This window comes from Caloenas nicobarica, chromosome 1 (genome assembly GCF_036013445.1).
Source record: "Caloenas nicobarica isolate bCalNic1 chromosome 1, bCalNic1.hap1, whole genome shotgun sequence".
NCBI lineage: Eukaryota > Metazoa > Chordata > Aves > Columbiformes > Columbidae > Caloenas > Caloenas nicobarica.
Window position 1 is genome coordinate 79,806,307 of NC_088245.1, and position 24,281 is coordinate 79,830,587.

The 24,281-nt window shown below is 39.0% G+C and overlaps 1 protein-coding gene across 3 annotated transcripts in view; it reads right to left on the bottom strand.

The window, feature by feature from the left end:
• Positions 1 to 24,281, bottom strand: part of SOX5 (SRY-box transcription factor 5) — a 359,749-nt gene that overhangs the window by 61,814 nt on the left and 273,654 nt on the right. The window lies entirely within an intron of this gene.

The window sequence follows — 24,281 nt, forward strand, 5'->3', positions numbered from 1 at the left end:
CTCTCCAATGGACTAGCTCTAGCAGCTCTTGGCTTGATGACTCTGTAGTACATCAATAGCAAAGCCTTAAGGTTAGACTGGCTTTGAAAACCTCCCCCTTGGGCATTGTTGTTACTTGTTAACAATGCTCATTACTGCTTTGAGGGTACACTAAAAATGAATTCTTGTTCTATTAATACAGAAAATGAGAATGAGATTTAATAGCAATTTTAAAAAGGGTTGAACAAAGTGTTAGCAATTACATAGGCAGAGAGAGTTGATTCAAGCACCTATAGGCATTTGGATTACAGTATTATCTCTTATTAAAATATTTTTATTAGTGAATAGTAGAGATGAAGAGCTGTTATTAAAAAGAAAATACAGAGAGATACAGACAGGTGGTACTGGAAACTGAATCAGTTACTGCAATAAATTTGTTTCTGATACAAACTAGTTTTTCTGTGGAGCTACTACAGTGATGAATTTACAAACCACTGTGCTTAAATGTCTGAACTGTTGACTGATCCAACACTTCAATTTCTTTGTCATTCTGAGACCCATCATTAAAAATCTACACATGAATGGCCCTGTTCTTTGATTTTTGCATAATCTGGGGGGGAAAAAAAAAGGTATAAATTGAGATTCTCTCATTCAGAATATATGAATTTGATTTCCTTTACCTCTAATATTATGCTTGTATAAGGCATGCAAAGAATTTGATTACGGAAGAAAGAATTCATTTTGTATTTGTACAGGTGTTTCTTTAATTAAAAAAAAGGTCACGAGGAATCAGAAAGAAAAAAGAATTCACTTAAACATTTGACATACATCCTACTATAAGGTTTTTAAAAACAGTGGCGACATAGGAAAAGAGATAGCTATAGGAATTACAATGAAAGCTGCGCTCATCAGCGATTGGTAGCAATGTTTTCTAGATCTTCTATGAAAAAGGTTCTTCATTTAGCTCTTCATTATATATCTGAAACTTAAAAATGCCAGGTTTTCATCTTTTCTGTGGCTGAGTTTCGTTCAAAGATTGTTAGCCAAACATTTCAAAGCGACACTCTAATTTGTACATTCCAAACTTCAGCAGAGGCTTTATAGTGCCATTTGTTTGCACCAACTGGGAGATTTTCAGAAAATAAAGATAATATATGAACACAAATTCAATAAGCTCCTACAAAACCTTGCCCAAAGAACCCACTGCAAGCTGAATTTTACTCAGCTTCAGTGCTTGACTTTGCTCGCTTTCACTTCGAGCTAATTTCAGATAAGAACAACATAGCTTGAGATCCTGAGATTCACTTAAAGCATTTGTGTTTCGTTTGGTTTTGTTTTATTTTATTCCGCTCTTTAGGATTCTGAACAGAGTTGGATGATCATTACTGTCGTCTGTCTTTATCACACTCATTTCCTAAAAGAAATGGCCCTGGCTCCCAGTGCTGAGCTATGCATATGTCCCATGGACGCTCCTTCTGGCAGGGGACCTTGCCTCAACTAGTGTTTTCTTTATTTACCAAATAAAAGATAGCAAGCTGGATGAATCCGCCCCAGAACTGTGGACCACACAGAGACTAGAGAAGATACACTAAATGTTGAAAGGCTACACTGTTCTCTCCTGTGGCCACAGAAACCAGCTAACTGTCTTTGACAACTCCCATTCTAACTTCGCTCTGCATTTAGCCTCAGGGAGGAACACAGGTAAGTAAACCATGAATCAAGGAACAATAATAAATATTTAAAAGTTAAGACTGGGCAAATTAATAGATAAGTAATAGGCTGCTTTTAATCAGAGAGCATTGGTAACGCTTGGAGGGACTGCCTAGAGAAACGGTGGATTTTGACTCTTGATGTTTCAGTCAAGATCAGATGTATTTCTGGAAAATTAATTTTAGACAAAGAGTTTATTATGCCTAATAATAATTTACATCTTGTTTTGTCAGACTAGACAATCTAATAGTCTCTCTAGCCTTAAAAAACCCGAGACTTAGAAAGAAACATTAAGAAAAACAAGTTCTCATTAGAAAAACTGTAAAGCATTCACAAACAGAACAAGGCTTCATTTATATACTTCTTGCATGCAAGTTACAAGCACAGCCTTGTAGCCACCATCTCTCCCATATTAGAAAAACATCACTTTTAGAATCGGTAACCACAAGGCTCCATAAAATATGATTCTAGTAGCTGATCTCTAGAGCTCCAGGCCTGCAGCCCTTATTCCTGAAAATAACCTCACTGTAGTCAACAGGACCGCTTTGCCCGTGCCACGCTGAATGCACTAGGTCTCCTCTCATTTGGAACCTCCATGGTATGACTGACTTTGGCACCCAGAAACAAGGCGGGAGTCCAGGTGTCATGGTTTAACCTGAGCTAGCGATACAACCACAATAGCCGCTCACTCGCTCCCCTCCCCAGCTCCAAATAGGGGAGAAAATCAAAAGGGAAGGGAGAAACTTGGACTGAGATAAACACAGTTCAATAAAATAACAAAATACTAACACACTACTAGTAAATATATATATGTAATAGAAAGATAATATAAAAGATACTCAAGGCAATTCTTCACGAACTCTGCCCACACAGAGCAGCCAGTCCCAGGCAGCAGCACCTGGTCCCCAACAGGTGATCCCGAAGAGAGAAAAGAGGAAAAAGGCAGAAAGGCCCAGAGGCCTCTGCCAAATGGCAAGATGGCAAAAGGCCAAACTAAACGCCCCAAACAGAACTCCCCCAGCGCCCACAAAAAGAGCTAAGAAAGCAAAAAAGTGAGAGAGAGACCAGAATATCCCGACTCTCCTTAAATATGAAGCATGATGCCAATGGGATGGAATACTCCTATTGATCAGTCTGGATGTCAATCAAGCTCTGCCCCATCCATACCCCCCTTCCTCGATGCCTCTCACCTGTGGGCAGAGCGCTCAGAGTGTCCTTGGCTCTCAGACCAGAGCAATTGAAAACATTAGCTCTGTCCCAGGGTGTTACATCTTGTTCTCAAACTAAGTCCAAATAATGACTGTGCTAGCTATGAAAAAGAAAGGTTTCTAACTGCATGTAGAAAATTAACTCATTTTCAGTTAAACCAGCACACCAGGTCACTGAAAAACTGAATGAGCTTTAAGTCTACATTTGAAGTAAGAAAGACTTCTATCATCATTGTAATACATTCAAAACAATGCTTGCTTTGCTTGTAAAACAGTGGATAAAGTAAAAAATGGAGGTACAATTTATCATAGCTCTGAGTTTTGTTAGAAACTAATGTAATGAACAGGACAATCACTTTAGCTAAAGTACAGCTATATTTGTATTTCTAGTAGCTTCTATGTGAAAGACAATAACCATAACACTCTACAAATGTTAGCAAATTCAGTCTTCCTTGAAAAACAGTCTTTAATTCTGTCAATGGCTAAATGCTATTCAAATATTAGTGAGAATCAGCACCCATGACATCAACTGACCATTCCTAGTGACACAGGAAGACTGTAGGAAGCTCCTGATTAGAGTCTAGACCTCGTGGCTCCTTTGTCCCATGCCTTAACAAGAAGACAATCCTTCTACAGGATGTAACTGTAGGAACTTATCCATAGACACTTCCTATCAGAGGCTAATAAGATCTGTTAGTTTCTGTCATAAAAAATCATTGTAAACTGTGTGTTTAAGATAGCTTGCCCTTTACAAATGAAGAGTTTTTAACTGGAAAACTGCCCAAGTGGCCTACAGATTCATACATACCATGTTCACACCATATGACAGTAATTGAAATAGAGTGACTATATGGAACACATATTGGAGAGGAAACCTGATAATGTCTTCTGGAAAAAGCTTGTTGGATGAAATGTTGCAGATAAACAGTGTACCCTTCAAGGAAAGTAATTAATATTGTACGTATTTTAAAAAATATATAATCTAGCAACAATTTATTCCTATAGTTTGTTGTGCAGTGTCAGAATATATGTATTCTTGCTGCCATTATTTATTTTTATGCCAACAGAACTTCTTTTGTCAGAAAAAAAGATAAAATAATTTCTGAAAAGTAAGGACATACTTTTGGCAGCATACTCCTTAAAGAGTATATAGTGGGATGGGCAGTGGTAATATAGAAGACTAACAAACAACAGAGATGTGTAACCTAAGAAGAAGGGGCATTTGTTTTGTAAACTGCATTCCCTTTATCACTGGCTATTCTGTAATAAAGATGAAGTGTTTGTACGAAGGTTCCATGTGGAGTCTTCTGTCCCAGTACAGCTTTTCCAAATTAGAAGCTTGAAGTCAGTGAAGTGGCCCAGACATTATACTCCTGTATGAAAAGTCACACTAGTGTCTATTTGTTTACCACAAGTATGTTTCCCAAGAGCTTATTTTTTGGTATATCCAGATTTTTGGCAACTAGGTCAGAGCACCTGACTCCAGTAAGTGTAATTTCCCATTTAAGAGAACAAAATTATATGAGTGGCCATTTGACAAAATACTTGTTTCATATTACATTGCTTTACTTAACTGGTACCCTACATAATCATTCATTGTTATCCGTTAAGTGATAGAGTAGTTAATAAGCGAACACTGCCAGCAGAATTACTGTAAATAAGGTTCTATATATTTCAGATTGCTGAGCTATAATTAAGGCATTTCACTATTTTATACACATCTTAAGTGACTCTTTCTCCAGCTTTTATTTATAGATTTTCTGTTTGCATTTTAAGTTGTTGTATTCAACAGGGAATTAAGTCAGGAAAACTCTATGCCTGCTTTAGGACTGATACTGAATTAATTACTTCAAATCTGAATACTCTGTTTCTCCTGAAGTGCAGAGCTCACAGTAGAAAGATTAAGGTCAATTGCATTTCTTATTTTGGGAACATGGATTTGCTCACTTGAATGCTGATATGGTATCAGGTTCTTGTATCTTGACGACTGTAAGATTCCTCGGTGCCTTGCCCCTCCTCTTCTTCAGGAATAAAGTAGTGAAATAGGTGTTTCACAGTACAGGTGGACCACAGCACTCAGCCTGCTCTAGAAACTCTGTTGTGACAAGCTGTGATAAGAAGAGAGTCCTAAAATGCTGAAGTCCCTCCTTAAAGGTAGCAGAAGGATGATAATCACCTACCAGAAGCAACAGTGTCATATGACCAAATGATAGTATGTGGGAGGGGACAAGAAATCAATTAAACTACAATATAAGTTGAAAAAATTTCACTTGGATATTTTTCCCAGTATGTTTCCAAAAGCTCCCCCACGGTTATATCTTCATTTTTTAATTAGGATATCAAACAATGAAATGAGAAACATATTCTTTCTACTGTTTTCCTCTTGATATTAAGAATATTGATGAACCTGGACTACCACTCGATTATATCTGTTGTCCTTGGAAGTATAAATTAACGTTGTTCCTCAGTTATCTGACGTGTACAGAAGCTCAGTGACACCTATTCAGCTCATTCAAAAGCTTAATTTGCTCTTTGAACTGAGTTGTATGATGTGGTCAAAGGGTCTGTACAAAGACACAGGAGACAGAGAGTGATAAACTCTTAGTCCGTGGCAAGCGGCTTTCGCAGGCTGAGAGAGCCACAGCTACTTTCCTCCCTTTTGGGTAGAGACAAAAGAATGTGACATTTGTGCCTTAGAGGGGAACTAAGGACTGCATTTGAGCTGCTTCCCTTGTGCCAAGCCTCCCTGAAAAGAACACATAAAGGAAGAAGTACGAGTAGAAAAAGAATATTGAAAGTGAGGGACTACTGATGGATAGGCCATCCGAGCTGCGGAAGAAAATGTACTTATTCCAAGAGCTAAACTAAACCAACTTGATTCCTAGAAAAGTCCTGAGGAAATTCAGTGCAGGGAGCACTAACAGGATGTATCACGGCCTCTTTATTGAGCTGCGGCAGTTGTTTATTTTTGGAGGTGGAGAAAGTAGAGTAAGGTTAATATTTGGGGGGAGAAGAACATCAGTCCTGCAGTGCTAGCTCTCCAGTTTAAGGGTTTCTATACTGCAGAAAACTTTCAAGTCCTATTAGAGTTCAACAGGAATCAGTTTACCTTTAATGTAATTTTTGTTCATATTAATTGTCTTACATGCTCGTCACCAAGGTCCTCCAGAAAGCTGTTAAGTCCTACCTCATCCTACGGAATCCCGTTGTGAAATCATGGTATCAACACAGGTGATCAGTCACCTTCCCAGCAGCACACTGTGATCCCTTTCCGTAACAGCAGAATACACGACAAGAACTGTGGAAAGCTCCAGCTCACGTGTACTTTTCCTTTGGCTTTAACCCACAGGAACTCCCCTCTTCTAAAACAGAGTATTTATGTTCTAGGTGTTACTAAAGACAAAGCTTGCAGAAAAGGTCAATCAAACTTAACCAGACCTATAGGGAAACAATTTCCAACTAAGCACATAGAAATCAGCCTAACTTTGACTGAGAACGTTTTCAGCCTCACTGAATCACAGCAAACGTCATTTGTTTCAAACCAGAAACGAGCTGAATTTGACTCTGTTCAGATCCCTCCCAGTGTTCTCAACAGTGAGTCCTATCCTCTTGGAACTCACAGAAGCCCCATTGCTATAAGCTGGATAACTTAGATGCTTAGAAAAACAAATGCATGTTTGTTGAACTGGGATGCTTGAGGTTAGGAGACGACAGGGTACAAAGAGCGTGTGGAGGAGACAGCCATCATTTGTTAACAAAATTGCTGAGGAGAGCTGAGGGAGTAGAAAAGCACTCAATTTCACTATTTTGCAGTTTGCTACATTATATAAAGTCCCCCTTTAACAAAATGAAGTAGTAGAAACAACTCAATAGCTGTTCAATCTTTTCACTATTTGATTTTACAATAAAAATGGGTGTGGTCTGTAAAACTCCCCCTCCAATGGAGCCCATAAAACTCCAGAGCCTGAAACCTCTGTGAAGCTTTGGCAAATGTCTCAGGAAATAATATAAGAAGCTGGTTTTTGGTTCATCTCATTATTTCCATGCTTACACTGATGTAATGGGAAGAGTGACATTTTGCATATTCCATCAGGACACGTACAGAAGTTTAATTCCTAATTCTTAGAGACTTTGTTCCCCCCAAAGTGGTCTTTGAAAGCATCTGAAATCCCTCAGGATTCAGTTTCTGACTCTCACTACAATCACCGAATCATAGAACAGTTTGGGTTGGAAGGGACCTTCAAATGTCATCTAGTCCAACTCCCCTGCAATGAAACCACAAACACTAAGGTCCAATGACACTGCATGGTCGGACTTCAGCCCACGCATGAAAAGCCTTAAATCTAGCCTGAAACTCAGGCCAGTATGTGCCTCTTCCGGCACATGCTGTTCTCAAGCCTTAAGAAGCTGTAGGCGCAATGGCATGATTGAAGGTCAAAGGGAATTACATCTTTAATGTTTCTGTTCCTCACATGCTATGCATCACCCAGGCACGGGAAGAGCTTATATGATGAACTTTGGAACTTTACATTCAGCTAAGAGGCACACGATGGCTGCTTCTAGTTTTACCGATTCGTATGGATAACAAAGAGCTGCTGGAGCCTCATGTTCCCATATCAAGCGTGCGCTTTCTATTGCTTAGTATCAAACTGACCACGGGAAATGCAAGCTTCTCTGTTAAGTTCCAGAATCTTCCAGCTTACCTGGGTTACCCTATGGAAGCATCCTCTCTCTCCTTTAACTCTACAGCACTTTGCTTTTAAATCTAGAGGGGGTGAATGCAAAAATACCTATCTCCAATCTCCTGTTTTTCAGGCAAAAAGGATGCTGTTCATCGGCAACAGGGCTGTAACCTCCAACTCCTCTCTCAAAGGATCCTACATAGTCACATATTCTACAACCACTGACGTGCACTACTTAACTAGTAACAAGCTCTATAATCCATTAGTATGTCTGATCCATCCATGACTATTTATTAAAGCTGATTTTCACAATTTGAGGAACTGAGTAATTTTTTTTTTTTAAAGACATAAAAACTCTAGACTTCCGAGTGAAAATGGTTCTTTTTGAAAATTGTCCCTTTCACACAAATTTTTAGTATGGATTTTTTTATAACATAAAGGTGGATCTGCTTGTCCAAAAACATTAGATACTGAAATTACTGTGCATGCTCAGGAGACATTTTTCAATTGTTAATAATGTGTCTGGGTTATAAAATGAGCTAATCTGTATTTTAAATTGTTCATCTGGAAATCTGGACTAGGAGGGAAAAAACCAGCAATTTTTATGTTTTAGAAAGCAGTATCAAAACATTAAACTCTTTTCAATTCAAAACAACAGCCAAATGGATGCAAAATCAAATTTTAAATTGCTTCTGGCTGAGTAGTTGTCTGTAAAGTAGAAGGGGTGGGAGTACCAAAGAGTTTGCAAGGGAAATATCGAGAAGCTCTTGACTGTAGTCACACTAACAAGAGTTGCTATCATGAAGCAATAACATTATCCAGAAATCTTTGTTCATTACCTCATTCCTAATGCCATCTCATTTCACTTGAGTTGCTTGGGTCTGATGATGGGGTTAACGAGCGAGGAGGTGTTTGAGTGGGTGTGAATTAGGGGCGCTGCTAAAATAGAAGCTATTTTAACAGTTCTGTGTTTATTATAGTCTGAAGCGCTGTAATTTTTTTTCAGGTAAAATACTCACACGTTCCAAGGCTAACACTGACTTTGGCAGAGCACAGATAATATCTAGACATATTTATATTACACAGAGTATTACACAGGGACTTGTGCTTCTATTCCTTTCCTCTCTTTGTCATTCTACCCACAAGTCTAACATGGCAGGAATGCTAACACTTTGATTTCCTGTGTTCAGAAGTTTTCCTCAAAAATTTGGATATTTACAGTGACCATGACAGAAAACATCGCTGATAGCTTCTCTCCCCCCATCCCTGTACTCCACAAGCCATCTTCACATACCGCACAGCAACCCATTACAATATGTTCTAACATCTGCCTCCTCATATGATGTACGACCTATTTGATTGACCCTTTATATGCTGCTCCAAGACTGGCTGCTCATTACAGTGGGAGGGTGAACAGTACTCATTGCTTCTTCAGTTAGCAACTGGTAAATATGTCTCCATTTCAGGAAAGACTGGGAATGTCCAGCAGGGATCCTCCTCACTTCCCCCTGTATAGCAACAATCCAATCCGTACATTGCCTTCCTTTATCACTAATTACAAGTCACATTTCAATCCAGGACAGGGAAGGTCTCTTGTGAGCCCTCCCATCTATCGCTAACATATTAAACATTTCTGCCAACTAAATTTTTCCGTGACAAGTATTAACATTACCCAATGTTTGTGACTACAGCGTGGGAAGCGTGAATAATGCAAGAAACAGTACAGTCCTCCATTACGCAGGGACACATATTGTTTTTGCCAAAGTCAGCAACTGTAAAATACCTCTCAACTTCTCCAGTTAATATCATGGCATAATACAGGCTTTTGGTCAAAGTGATCACAGTCACTGCAATAAAAGCAGCGTCTGAAGTAATATAAAAGCACTTCCCAATACTGCAGGCATTAAATACAATTCTTATTTTCACCGTCTATCTTTGCATCGTGTAATATTTAACAACATTAACATACTTCAGAATCGCTGTCAATTGTCCAAAGTCATCTGACATGAAATGGAATGAATATGGCTACAAAAACGTACAGAATCAATGCACTGACCAGCACAATGGGGTGTCTCCTCTTTCAGGGATGGAAAACTCAATGGACACAGGGAAGCTACGCGTATTTGGCAGTTCAAAAAGTTGTACGCACTGACTCAGTGTCTTCCACAAATTCCAGCCACTAGAGAAATATGAAATCAGCCAGCCTTGAGGCTCCATGCCGCACCAGCAATCACAGAAATATTCTGACTTTATTGTCTGCTGCTACTTGCTTACTATCTGGAATTGCCTGGGCAGATTAAAAAGGAAACTGGACCAGAGTAGGAAAGTGACATCAAGTGGGGAATCCACCTGACTAGTTCTGAGCTAATTGCTCTCACCTCCCTTTATAAAAACTAGACCGGAACCTGCAACTTTAGGCCAGATGAATTATACACGTTAGGCATCCATGACTAAAGATGATTCTCATCCCACCATCCTGAGTACAAACCAGGAAAAAACAAGCTAGTCTGTGCTCCGCGTGTCTTTTTGAAAATTTTGTGTTAGCAGGCTGAATTTTTAAAACTGAAAGATATCTGTCCTCTCTGAAGTTCATGAAAAATACATGTTTTCTTTTTTCTTCTCATGCAACTAAGATGGAAAGTGACTGTGTCTTCCTCAAAGCTGTACAACTGGTAATGCATACAGCTACCTTTTCAGCACAGAACATGTGGAAAAGGGCATACGACCTCCCAGAGTTGCCAGCAAATTATTTTGGATTTGTGTAGAGAACATATATGTTAACATAAAGTAGAATATGAACCCAAGGAAAATGAACACTGACAGCTGGCCAATCTTGCCCTTCTTTACTGTGTTTGCCTCAAATATAGTATGTCTGTAAGAATGTGTGAAATATTTCTGACAATAACAGTTATACTCCATTTAGTTTCAACAAGCAAAGGAAGATGCAATTTACAGTTCTTTTCAGAAGGAAAGAGGAATTTACTAAAATTCATGGAGAGATGTCAGCAAATTCCCAGGAGGAGTTAGATACCTAGCTTCTTCAATATCTTGCAAATTTTCGAACACCGGTGTTTCATTCTGATTTTGTTCTCACATATCCCAGGTTACACTAATTTTATATAATGATTTATTTTAAAATTTTATCTTCAATTTAATGTTCCAAAAAGAATCAGACAAATGCTTATACAATACATGGTATCTTCCTTCCACCAGTGGTGTGTTACCACATTTCAGAAGGATACTGACCACCAACTACTATTTATTTTTCCAACCAAGATGGGACATAGAAGAGGAAATCTTTGCCACCTGCATCCCAGAGGTGACTGGCAGACAGCCTTGCTCATCCTCCTCTAAGGGAATTTTGAGAAGCAGATTCACACCATTAGGATGCAATGGACATATGCTGCATGGCTCATCCCCAGTTAAGTAAGACCAATCATAAGATTGATCTTCGTCCTTCAAATATACTTCTATTGTGCAACTTTAAACCCTGTTCCCAGCATTTAATCTACTCCAAGCATAGGAATGATCCACTGGAGCTTCCCATTGCAGAAGCAAGAACTGGAAGACAACAGTCATCCTGAAAGGCCTTTTGCTGCAATTTACTGTGTAGGAAAATTATATCGATTTTAATGAGCCTAGATTAAGTAGCGTCCTAGAGCACAGACATCAGAGATTTTCTCATAAGATTGAAAAGATCTTTCCTTCCAGTATCATTTAGAATTAGTGTTATTGTCCAACTTGTTTCCCTTAGAATCATTGTTCTTATAGATGACACCTACCAGGGCCATCACTGACAGCTTTTGAGAATTTTGACCCTCTTTGAAAGTAAAGCAGTGTAAAAACTGTAAATTGTTTTGACTAACAAGGCTGGTAACAAGTATGAAATGTTCAGGGACAGTATAATGTGTACTAGCAGGATTACATGGCATTTGCAGACATGGGGGGTAATCACTTGTTTTAGACTCCCACAGTTAACCGTAACCTCTTTAAGCTGAATTGCCATTTCTGCAGTAGCAGAAACATGCAACCCCAGAGATGGTATCTATTCTCATTGGCCTAGAGGAAATCTAAGAAGTTGTCAGCAGTATTATCCTTCCTCCCTCTCCCCCCTGCTTGTCTTCCATATTCCGATGGCTGTTTATGAGCTCAGCTGTCATTCTTTGCACCAGGGAAAGATAGATGGGACACACCAACCCCAACCTAAGTGACCTTTGGATGTGACAAGATTTTTAGGTCAGTCCCGCTAAATGGAAGCCTTGGTGTATCGAGGCTTGCCTCAGGGTGAAATTTCCAGTGAATTTATTATCTCCCAATGCCCTTTGGACTGCTTCCCACCATCAAACACCATGGCAGCACTCGGAACAGGAAGAAATACATTAACTGGAATCTGATCGTTTTAAAAGGTTACAGCTGCCCAAATATAATTTAATTTCATACTTGCCCTTTGAGGGTTTGGTGTATATTTTCATTTTATGACTGCAAATGATAAAGCTCTTAAGATTCCAGGCAATAAAAAGGAAAAGGGGGGAGAAAGTATTTTAAGGGTTAGAAGTCTATTCAGTTCATAGTCAATGAGCAAAGCGACAAATCAGCTTTTTTTAAAATCTAACATTTCCTTGGGTTTTTTTAGTATTCACTCCTTTCTCCACTTGATCATGAACAATACCTTTCAGTGAAATCAAACCTGTAATGCCACCCAGTGTGACACGAAAGAGGCATTTGACGTGCAAGCACCTACCTATCCTACATCCATTAAGGACCTGATTCAGAGCAACAATTAATCTGAAGTGAAATGAAGTTATCTGAATGAACCAAAGCGTTACAAAAAACCCCCAAACATATATCTATCTCTCTATATACATATATTTAAAAAATCAATCATACTTATAGAAAATGCTTAAATTTAAGCATAACAACTTGTGTTTTAATTGGGTAGGCCATGGCTCATTTTAGAATCTCTTCTTCTCTAACTTTTTCTGTCTGGGCTCAGGTGATGTATACAAGTTCATGTACCCATGCTGACACAGTATGATAAAAATCAGGGTACCCAACACCGCTTTTGGGGTAGCATTCACTTTGCTTAGAGTCCCACATGTGTGCAATAATGAAATTCTAATGCACGAGTACATGGGTTATGACAGCCTAGTACACCACACAAAATGCTGAGAAACTATGCTCATTCTGTTGTTTTTCCCACTTAAAGTGAACGCAAACACCACACACTGAAACACAAGCTACTGCACAAATGTGAGCATGGCCAGCTTGGACTAGAGGTAGGAAACACTGAGTACTCACATCTTTCACTGTACCAAATGAAAACGGAGTTACCGAATAAACACCACCTCACCATCAAACATTCTGTTATAATTTTGATGACTGTTTCCTTTCCATAAAACTAATCGCAGGAAAAATATAACATCTGTGGAAAGGAGGAAGGATTAAGTATGAATGTTGTATATCCTATTTTCAAAGCCACCGTAAGAAATTAATTACTGTTAGGCTCCCAAATCCCTGCAGGCCTCTTTAAAAATTTTATCCAAACATACATTGATCTATACCATCCGAATTATTTTCGCCATCAGTATATCAGACCAGCATACAGCAAGAAGGAAGGCTGCCATGATAATGGGGATGGGATGAGTAGGGTTGATTGGCCTAAGCTGAACTATATTCCAAGGCAGTTATTGGTGACACAGCAGGACAGTGAGTTGAATGTAAGCTATACAGGCATGACATACTGCTTACTCTAAACATCAATAGCCCTGAGTTTGCAAAGTAAATGTCAAAATATTGAACAAATACCAATGCAGAACTACTGTGGACAAAATAAGAGTTATTTAAGGACAGTGTAAGCTACTACAAAATGTAGCACACCTATTAGTGTTTCTATTGCAAATTTTCTAATTTTCAGAAGTTCAGAGTTTAATGGCACAATCAACATCGGAGATAAAATAGGACTTCAGCCATGTTCTTTTGCCAAATTCAGCTAGATCCATTTGGTTCCCCTAATGAAATAAATATGCTGCTGTATTCTATGGTAATGGCCCAAAACACTTTAATAACACTACCACAAGCTGTAATGTTTTGGTGCATTAACAGAGAACACACTGTTATAATTTGTGAAGAGTGTCTTGAGCCACGCAAGGGAAAAGAAAAATTAGGAAAAGGAAAAGAAAAGGTTTTCAGGCCAGATGCTATTTTCACACTCCAGCGTGGAGAGAAGTGTAACCTGCAGCGCGGACCCTTTGCCTTCAGAAGGGCAGAGAGCTTTTCGGGCCCCTCAGTGCATCAGGAGGGGGGACGGGCACCACCCCTTGTGGCACCCCACATCTCTTGAGGGATTAACCTCATTCCCTTGCACACAAACTGGCAGTCCCAGACCCCCTGGGGAGAAACAGATACTGTACCTATAGGAAGGAGCTGAAAAAAGCCACTCCGCAGCAGTCCCCAAAGACAATTTGATTCCCTCAATATGCCACAAACAGATTGCCCCTGTCAGCCGCCGCTGGTGCAGTGTGTGGCACAGCTGTGGTTACTAAACCAGAGTACGGCTTGCAATACAGATGGAAGACTCTGCTGTAACACAGATATTAAATAGAGAGAGCAATCACTCTGAACAGCAAGACACAGAGGTACAGATATAGCTGAAAAATGCTTTTTAAAAAAAGCTCAGTTTCTACTACCATGAAAGCATTTGAAACTTTCTTACTGCTTTCCTGTTGTATTTATAATCATAGAATACTGATACCAAAGCTGCTCCCATCTTAAAAACACACAGTGACATAAAAAAATATGTCTTGTATACATGTTTTTTATTTTGCTTTTTAATTTGATTCACACAGTAGCTTGCTGACAGCCCTGCTCTCTGTAATTCTAGAGTTTGTCAGTCTCTGAGACAGATGACTTAACGAATTTGCAGCATACTTCTGGTCAAGTTAAGTTATCTGTGATGTGACCCTTCTCTATGGCTAAGGGGTTAAAGAATGTAAATCCAGTAGTCTAAAAAACTTTGCTCCTTAGCTATCTAATGAATGGACAGGAACAGAAACAGACCATTTGCAAAAAGAAGCAAACAAGGCAGCTATGCAAAGTGGAAGGGATACTTAGAAGCTAGTCTGGGAATTAGACTCAAACTCAAGAGACCAGCAGAGCTCAGATGGGTTACAAACTTAAAGCTGGTCTTGAGGACCACTAGGAGCTACAGGTACTGTTGCCTCCCAATTCTGTTGTTCAGATTGATTTTACAAAATCCGCCGGAGTTGAAAACATTAAGAACCTCTGAAAGGAGAAAAGGAATTTGAGGAAACTGAGCTTAGGTTTTAGGGAAATAATTGCACCCTGACTTAACCTCAGGAACAGGCTTATGCTGTCCGGGCACAACAAAATAATTAAGTTTAACACCCTGGAAGTTACATCTCCAGGTACGATGGTATCTTCTATTGAGGCAAGTTGATGACACTGGAACGAAAACAAACAGAACAAGCATCCTGACCTCAGCTGTTTGTTGTCTAATGCTTAGATCTACAGTTTACAGTAAGTAGGTATCTCACGTTTTCAAACCGTGCCTAATATTAGCCTGCTTTCACAAAAGGTGTGCAAATATCCTGGCTGGTAACAGTTAACCCTGGCAAGGAATCAGACATAAGAAAGACAGGAGGAGAATAAGAGCACAATAACTTTTAATGGCTTGCTCTGTTCTTGCCGTATGCAATTTACATCACTGGCCAGTGATAGTCTCCTTGTGTACACATTTATTATGCTGTTTGCTTGTTTCTATCCCATTCTGCCTTGTCAATTGGAAATGACCTAAAACTTCAGAGAAAAAAGAACAGCGATAAACAAGACCATAGTAAGAAATGACATAAATTGAAATTCTTATACGTTCATATATTATACCAATCTGCATCTAACAACAGACCATGTCATAAGACCTAGGTAGAACAAAGCTAGCAAGATTTCAAGGGAGATTTTCTCGTATTAACTTTTGGTATGAATGAAATGTAGTAACTTGATTTGTGGACCTAAAGGAGTTAAGTGAGTGTCATTAAGCAGTTAGTTTTGTGTAAGTCAGCTCTTCTCACTGTTGTTATTTGTAGCATTGTTCCGCAAGCTCTGAGGAGTGCGCACGTTAGTGATTTGCAGTTTTCCTGTGTGTTTGTCTGTCACGATGTTCTGCTGAGGCACTGTAAATATACACTATTGGCAGAGCCCAGAATGAAGACAACGAATTCCAAACATAAAAAAAAAAAATCACTAGTCTGGCTGCAGCTTTCACGTTTTATAGGAGGCCAATAACCCCCAGTTTATGGTTTCAGAGTGAGTCCCCCCACAGCCAGACAAGCCCTGCTCAGCGTGGTTTCCCGTCCGTCTGTCTGCCGTGTGTCCACCCCCCCAACCGTTTGCTCAGGATTATACAATCTTATTTGCATGATTATATAATCTTCTTTTCAGCAACATCCCTCTGAAAAGAGCAAACAACATAATAGGGAAACCGGTAGCATAAGCCAACTATTTCAAAACCCAGTGTTTGGAATGCACAAAGGGCACAAAGTAGGGAGGAAAAAAAAAAAGTTTTTTTTAGTTTTGTTACCAAATTTTTCATACAGACATTTCCAAGGAGAATTAATTCCAAATGAATGTAAGCCACGAAACACAGCGTTCTGTGAAACACGAACACTTAACAGGTTTGCCCTGTTGCCAGTGTAGGGAAGGAGGCATCGTTTCTGTTATCTCAAGGTGTATGTATTAATAACAGAAGCTACTTCAGGGCAGTGTAAGACAATTCTCAGATGTTCTTCCCCTGCCCTGGTTTAAGACTGGCAGGCAGGTGTTGCCATTGCTGCTATTTTGACAGAGGTTTTGTCCGGCAGCTGGCTGAGCTCATAACATTGACACCACCATTCCAGCCATCTGAAGTCCCAGTTGTATCGCACAGAAGAATAAACAAAGTCTTAGCTGACATATATGCTTCCATGCATCGAGTTTGCTCTTCTTTCATACACTTCAGACTTTGTCCTAGACAGGACATTGTGTAAGTGAAGACTGTCATATTCCAATCTGCAAACAGGCTCTTCTGCTGGCTGCTAAAACTACTTATGATGTCAGTTACTTCAGCAATATTCATCTAAAATTAATGCCTTATAAATAATCAAGGAGTAATCTGCTTCCGTCTGTCAGGCTAACCCCAAAAAGAAAGAAGTGTAACATTTTTGTGAGAGAAAAGAAATTGAGGATGACCTGACCTCGCAAGTATGCTTGCCAGACAGTTACACACTCTTCTTGCATGACCTATTTTTCCCTGCTCACACCGCAGAGACGTTTCAAACAAATGACCAGCAATTTAGACTGCTTAAAACACAGGGGTTGCCACCCAAACAAGACAGTTGGACATCTTAATGGCTTTGTCAGGTTTCCGAAAGTTTTTAGTGACTTGTTCTCTCAAGCTGAAATAGAGCTCTATTTATCTGGTCCATAAAGGACAACGTCAAATGTCATAATTTCCAGAACTTACCGTACTGGGCATGGACAACAGCCTAGTATTTTGTTGCATATCACAGTGTGTGAATGGCCTGTGTGAAGAAGTGTAGAGAGTACCTCCATCTAGTATACTTGGTGTTTTAGTTATAACACAAACTAACATAAGGAATAACTTAGAGCTAAAGAAACTATTTATAGCTTAAAAAAGCCTTCCTGTAGCCTAAGTTCCAGTGCTGGAATACTTTCAACCTGCTTTTGAAAGATGTTCAGAACGATTGCCTATTATATTCCCGTGAGATTTAGAGAACATCTGTTTCTACTAGTAGAATCAGATTTGTACCAGTTATGAAGATCTACGTCACTAGTAGTTTGAACTATTTAATACCTGCGATTTTCAACCTCATTCGAGAACCCCACAACTGTCTTAGTAGAGAAAAAGACCAATGTATCACGCTATAAAAGCCTATTTACAACAGGTCAACTTTTCTGAGACACCTTTCAGACCAATTAAAAGTATTAATGGCCCCCTAGCAGAAAATCACTGAATTATACTATTATGAGACATTTAGGGTCACTGCAAGAAGAGGCACAGAAATGGTTATCTTTTGCTAATTCACAGAATTCAAGAAGATAAGAGGAAAGCTTGAGAAAGACACAGGAAAATGGGAACAACCCAAGAGATAAGGAGAAAGAAAATAGAATAAATGTGTGCAAATGGGAGACGAGGCGAAGGACTGGGTTTCTTCATACTGGCGCTTATGCTTATATGTGAAGAGATAACAATATGAAGCTGAAGGCTGGCAAATATGAAATAATATGGAAAAGACACTGCTTGTGCTATTTCCATTGTCCCAATGTCAAATGCTTTCTGCGAACCTGGGGGGTGGGGGGAGAAGTAATAGCCGTATAAGCATCCTGAAACAGGTTCTTCCTAAAGTGGATTTCTTGAAAACTGCTAGGCTCTGATGCTAGTCCATATGGGCTCAGGAAGGTCGGGGAAAACACTGGCTGCACTTTTTCCTGGCTATTTGCATATGTTCTTTAGTATGCAGAATGTCTCTGTATGTAATTGAATTGTTGTTTTTGCCTCTATTAATACATATGCAAATGAGTCACTACTGCAGCTGTGCTGTATTAATCATATGTGTGCTTCTGTCTGTCTGCCCTGCAGGCTCAGGGTCGGAGGGAGGGGGAAGAGAGAATTCAGTCTCTTTAACCTACAAGAAAACTCACTCATGCAGACAGAGGTCTGCTAGTGAACAGCAGGCCTGAGTTACAACGGGAAGGAAGATAGGCTGGTCATTTTTCAGTCTTTTTCATTTTTCATAGATATGGATGGAATCTGAAAGTTATGGAGAAAGGACTGTTAATCTAGATAAAATGAATATGCTACCACCACTAATTCTTTCCCCTGGAGGTCTGGGGAGGGAGTTATAATCTGACAACCCACAGAGTAGCCATTATATTGTTTTACAATGTGTATTTACTGCCTGTAAATGTCCACTGTGCATATGTTCAGACACTCACAGTGCTCAATAAAATACAAAGCATTTATATATAGTCTGTCATAATGATTGTCTTTCATAAATAGATTGGATTCTGATAAAATGATGTGGTCAAGCTTTTCATTCAAATCTGTTTTGATAGAATATATTGAGTTTACCCATAACATTGCATAAAATAATATCAAAGGCAAGTATGAGCTATTTAGACACCAACTACAAAGCACATTTACCCACCATGAACAAGATTTATCTGAGCTGGTATGTTCTGTGGTTCATGCTTTTACACAATCTATCACAATCTCTACCTCTCAGCAGGTATCCAGAAAGTGAGGACTGGTTACAACCTGGTGTTGTGAGGCTTGCTTTTGAGTTAATTGGGAGGAACTCTTTCTGTTTAAAAACATAGGGATTGCCCAGAAATGCTCTTGGCAAGCAATAGCCTCTCACTCCACACCTTACTTATACAGTTTAATGAACATTTTAAAATTATCACTAGGACTTCATAACAAATAAGAAATCTTGGAAAGCTGAAATTTTTGAAGAGAGCTTACCCCACAACCACATAGAGATCTTCATCCTGTTTAGATGGATGTAGCTTCACTTACATCAAGAGTACTATGCCCCATTTTTCTAGCTGAAGAACTGGACCTTGGTCTTCAACGATCTCTTTTAAAATGGCCATCTTGGCTACTCATTTGCAGAACAAGTGGTGAATATCTAGTCACCAACACACTCACTTACAAAGCCAGAAACAAGTGGTGGACAGAAGTAGGGAATATAGAATCTGCATGAATGTAGCAATTAAAAAAAAGCTATTTAAAAGGGCATCCAACAAAAATGTATATGCATTGTATTGGTTTATTACTCCTATTATTATAATTATTTGTGATGGCCATCAGAAACAGTATTGCAATACACTGAGCTAATGGCAGATGGACAACTGCTATCTTTTGGTTATGCTAATGAGAAATGTCGCTTTTCATGTACTTAGCTGTTGTTTGGTGGGGGTTTTTTTTCCCCAGATGTGCGTGCTTACAGTGAAAAACTAATTCTACTTTTTATGCTTAAGTGGTTTGCATGAGTATTAAAATATTGTAATGAAGCTGTGCACTAATGATTCATTCCCTACAAATTACGTCAGAGTCCTATTAATGAGAACAGGTAAAGCAGAAAAGCAAACTGTGAAAGGGTACAGACTCTCACTGTTGAAAAGCCAGCTTAGATGGTATTTAAAGGTAGACACTGCCCACCAAATGGAAGGAATAACCTTGCACTGCTAAGAAATGGTTTACCTTCTTGTAGGCAAAGAATTGGTTATAGTAATACCCAAAGAGGTCATGAATGTAGATTGCAGAGTAAATGAAAAATGGATAAAGTATTGTCGTCTCTTGGCTACATTTCATAGAGACAATAACGGGGCATCAGACTTTTTTTCTCCATCAGAAATAATTCTCATGTCTTTGAAGCTCTGGCAAGTTTTCTCCCCAATACGAGGAAACAATCAACCTTTCAGTATTCACATGTATCACTACAGGGTTCATACAGTTTTTTTCAGGGTCTTCTTTCACAGATTTGAGGTGTTGTATAATAACGCTGGAAGGCCAAGTGATTAATCTGCTCAAAAAAAAATTAGATGTACTTGACAATTCATGTATAAAAATATAGTGCCATCTCTTTAAGAGAGTGGGGAAGTTCATCAGCAACATGTGAAACGAAACTTAAGGAGATACTTCCAAGAAATACCGGAACTGTCAAATGGAGAGATGTTGCTCATCCCTGCAATGGTGCAGAAGCCAAAAGGAAGCTAGTATGTAAGAAATAAATGGTATTTGACTGAGCAGGCCGTCCTTGTGCTTTATTTTTGTATCACAGGCGACAGACATTTTATGTAATACTCATACGACCATTGGAACAGTCTATCTTCTGATCAGTCACTGTCTGCTTGTTAAATAGCTCTATCCTTTCTGTTTCCTTCAAGTGAAACAACCATGGAGACCACAGATGATTGTGTGACCCTTCAGGTATCTATAATCAAGGTTTTCCAACAGAAAATTTTTAATGAGTCAGACAACTAAATAGCAGCAAGATGAACAACTCTGAGAAGCACTCAAACTCTGAATCAGTTTAACTTTTCTCAAAATCTAGCCACTTATGTCAGTGCCTACATGTGGTCTAAATCCTTCTAAAAATGCGGTCCAGACTATGCATGCTAAATTCCATTGAAACTCAGTCCTTGGCGTGCAACTTCCCACACCACTGAAAATAACAGGTTTGTAGTAAGAAGGAAAAAAAAAAAAAAAACACCACCAAACCACCAAAATACTTAACAAAGAAAGTGCAGACTAAAAAGACTTGGCCAAATTATTTTTCCAGATATGTTTGAGGTCTAAATCTGCTCATCATCTTTATACAAATAGCAAAAGAGAATCAGTTAGGATTCTTCAAATGATGGTCTTCAGAACTGAGACCCAGCTAAAATGCTTTCACACCCATATGCTGACATGAGGTTCTCTTGATCCCTTCAGTGACAGGTTTGGTCATAATATTGAACACAACCAGCAATAATCATGATGTCCTCTTTCACACTAAGACGAAGAGGGAAGAAAGTCTGAATATGGGCACTCAAAACTTTTTGGGGTGCTTTTCAAAGAGCAGATGTTTGCAGGAAGTTTGTGTTACATCAAACTGCTATATTGTTTTGACAGGACAAAAAATGTCCATATAGTTACACTACACAGGCAGCTGTCATTATACATCCAGCATTATCTTTCAATATAGCTATGGGTATCTACAGCATTTGTATTATTGCCAATTAATCAGTTGTTGTCACAGTTTGGTTATCGAACAAACAATCTGGGGTATCTGAACCATTCCCACTCCCAATGGTGCGGATTCCTCTCAATTTTCAGATCATGCGATCAGGTCCTTTGTTTCCTGATGCTCGCAAAGCACTCAGGAATTATTCTTTCTTGGAAAAGAAACCACCAGATAACATTTTATACTGGATTTGCTCAGGCTCCTGGAAACATCTGTTTCATTGTAGGTATGCCCAAGATGACCTGCACTAGAAAAATCACTTCAGTTTACTTTGTGTAAAAATTGTTACACGATATCTATGCTTAGAGCTTTGAATGTTGATCTTCGAGATGGAGGAATTTAATCCCCTCAGCTGCTGAACCATATAGGAAAACATCACACTCATTTAAGGCATATAGCAGTACTTCCAATTCATTAGCCTTATTCAGTACAACACAGTAGGAAGGCAATGTTCAGTTTTGGTTTTGTTCATTTGAAACAGAATCACCATGCTGCATTACTCTTGAACAAGACCATATGAAATTTATGGAGGGAAAAACCAACACAAGAAACTCACGTGCTAACCAAGAAGAATTATACTGCAATGAAGGTGCATTTAAAAATGTCACTTCACACAATGTTTGGGACTGAATCTTCTCATGAATGGAGGAAGGCCAAAAACTTTTTTCCAAACGGCATTTATAAATGTGGGTATGAGTGAACACACAGGGCTGACAGACAGCTCTTTATCAGAGGACGGGTTCAAGCATGCGTCCTGTTAGTTCCAGCTTCTCCAAGATGGCCCCATCCGTCTACTCCTTTTCCGACATCTAACAATGTAAGTTTTAGCTTCCATTCCATTATTGAGTCATTAGTCTCTCTGTGGACACTGATAATAAATAATAAAGCAATCACGTATGGCTAACTGTGGCAGATATGAGATGACAGAATCTGTATACTCCAGTGGAGACTCCAAGGCAGGGAGAGAAATGGAGGGCTTCAGATTGCGAACCCATCAGTGGGAATCAACAGGGCATTCTAAAATGAGAGATTCCATTTTCACTGACAAACAGTATCTTTGCCACAAGAAAACAATCAGGTGTTAGCTGTTCTTCTATAAATACAGTGTGGATTTCATTTACAAAAAGAAAGTTCAATTTGCACAACCAGGCATAAAAAAGTACTTCCTGCTGATCTCAGAGTACACCATGCCCCGACTTAAAATTCTCAAATGAAATGACAAAGATATGTTTATTGCTATACAAACAAGCAAGAAAAATTCCTTGGCTTTGTCTTCACTAAGATAACGTTGTATACCAAATTCTGCTGGGAGCAACAAACGGAGCATTGTGTCAGGTTCTTTGATCTCCCCTGAAAACTACTGCTTTTAGTACACAAAAATGAGTGATAGGGAGGCTAGAAAAAGAAAAAAAGAAGGAACATTGTACTTTTTTGACCTTCTACTGTCTGATGACTAGAGGACAGAGGGCTTGTAGGGAACCCTGTCATTATAAGGGAATGTCTGAAGTTAGAACAGTTCCTCCTTGAAAAAGACTGTAATGGCTGCACATTCACTCATGCCATTTAAAGGTGGTTTTGGACCAGTTCTTCATGAGTGAAGAAACAGTCATCACTGAGAGAAACTGGATTTGAACAGAGTTTGGAAGGCACAATCCTAGGCTAGCAGCTATGCTAGATTCAGATCCACTCATGTTAGCATGTGCGAGTGTCCATTCTGAGCGCTATATCAGAAAACTTTTCTCAAAGCACATTTAGCTATCAGACTCTTTCAAATGGCACCAGAAATTAAGAGGCACGTCCCATTTCTATTAGACAGGTTGCACTGATAGCTGAAAATCACTGTTAAAATGTGAAGAAAGAGAATTTTAATTTTTTTCTTCCGGCATATACATATCCTTAGAAATCAAGTCTGAAAGATTTGAAGAAGTTTACAGAGTTAGTAATTTGAACCTCTCCTGCTGACTGACTGCCAAACTCTTCCTTTAATTCCAGACTAAATAACATGTAGCAAAACAACATATGTGAATTTGTTCAATGCTTTCATTTTAATATTCTCCTTTGCACAGAAACAAGAGGCCTTTGAGGTTTTTGAATTTTCCACAACCTAAACTCATCTTTGGATATTTATGAAGTCAGTTGCATTTGCACAAAGGCCACCTTTTTATAAAGAAACTGTCATTGCGATAAAACCTATTTTAACCAGAATACTTCAGCCCTTACACGTGCAGAGATACAGCACAAAGCTGGTCCTGAAATGGAAGTAAACCATCCTACCTACTTATTGGAGCATTGATGCATTATTTTAGAACTAGCTTGAATCACTGCAAAAATAAGGAGAATTACACTCATAACTCTATTTTCTCATTGCTAGATAGCTCCATTTTGGGGGTTGGTTTTTGTGGGGGTTTTTTTGTTTGTTTGTTTCTTCCATATGTGTGTTCATGTGTGTTTGGCTATTATAAGCACTTTATCAACTGTGATGTTACTCCTCAAAATTCATTTCAGAAGGATGACTTTTACGGGTCTCATGATTCTTAAACCGCCTACACTATTTGTAACTCACAGAATCAGAAACTAACATGCAGACAGTGTAGCTTTTCATACAAAGGCACAATAGGAATGAATGTATTAACCTCTGTGGTGCATGGAATGTGTCAGCTTACACACTGGCAGCTATTTCTGTGAAACTCAGCTAACTTCCGCTGGCTGTGTTAAAATGAAAAAAAAATACCAACAATCTTCCCGAGAACTATGTCCCACGCTCTCATGTGCTGGCCAAACAACTGAAGTATCTGATGTTGCAGAGTCTACTTCATAGTGATGTCGGCCAAACTGAGCTTGGGAATGCATTTTACATGTACTGTTTATAAATGCTGAGCTTTTCCAAGCAGGTATAACGC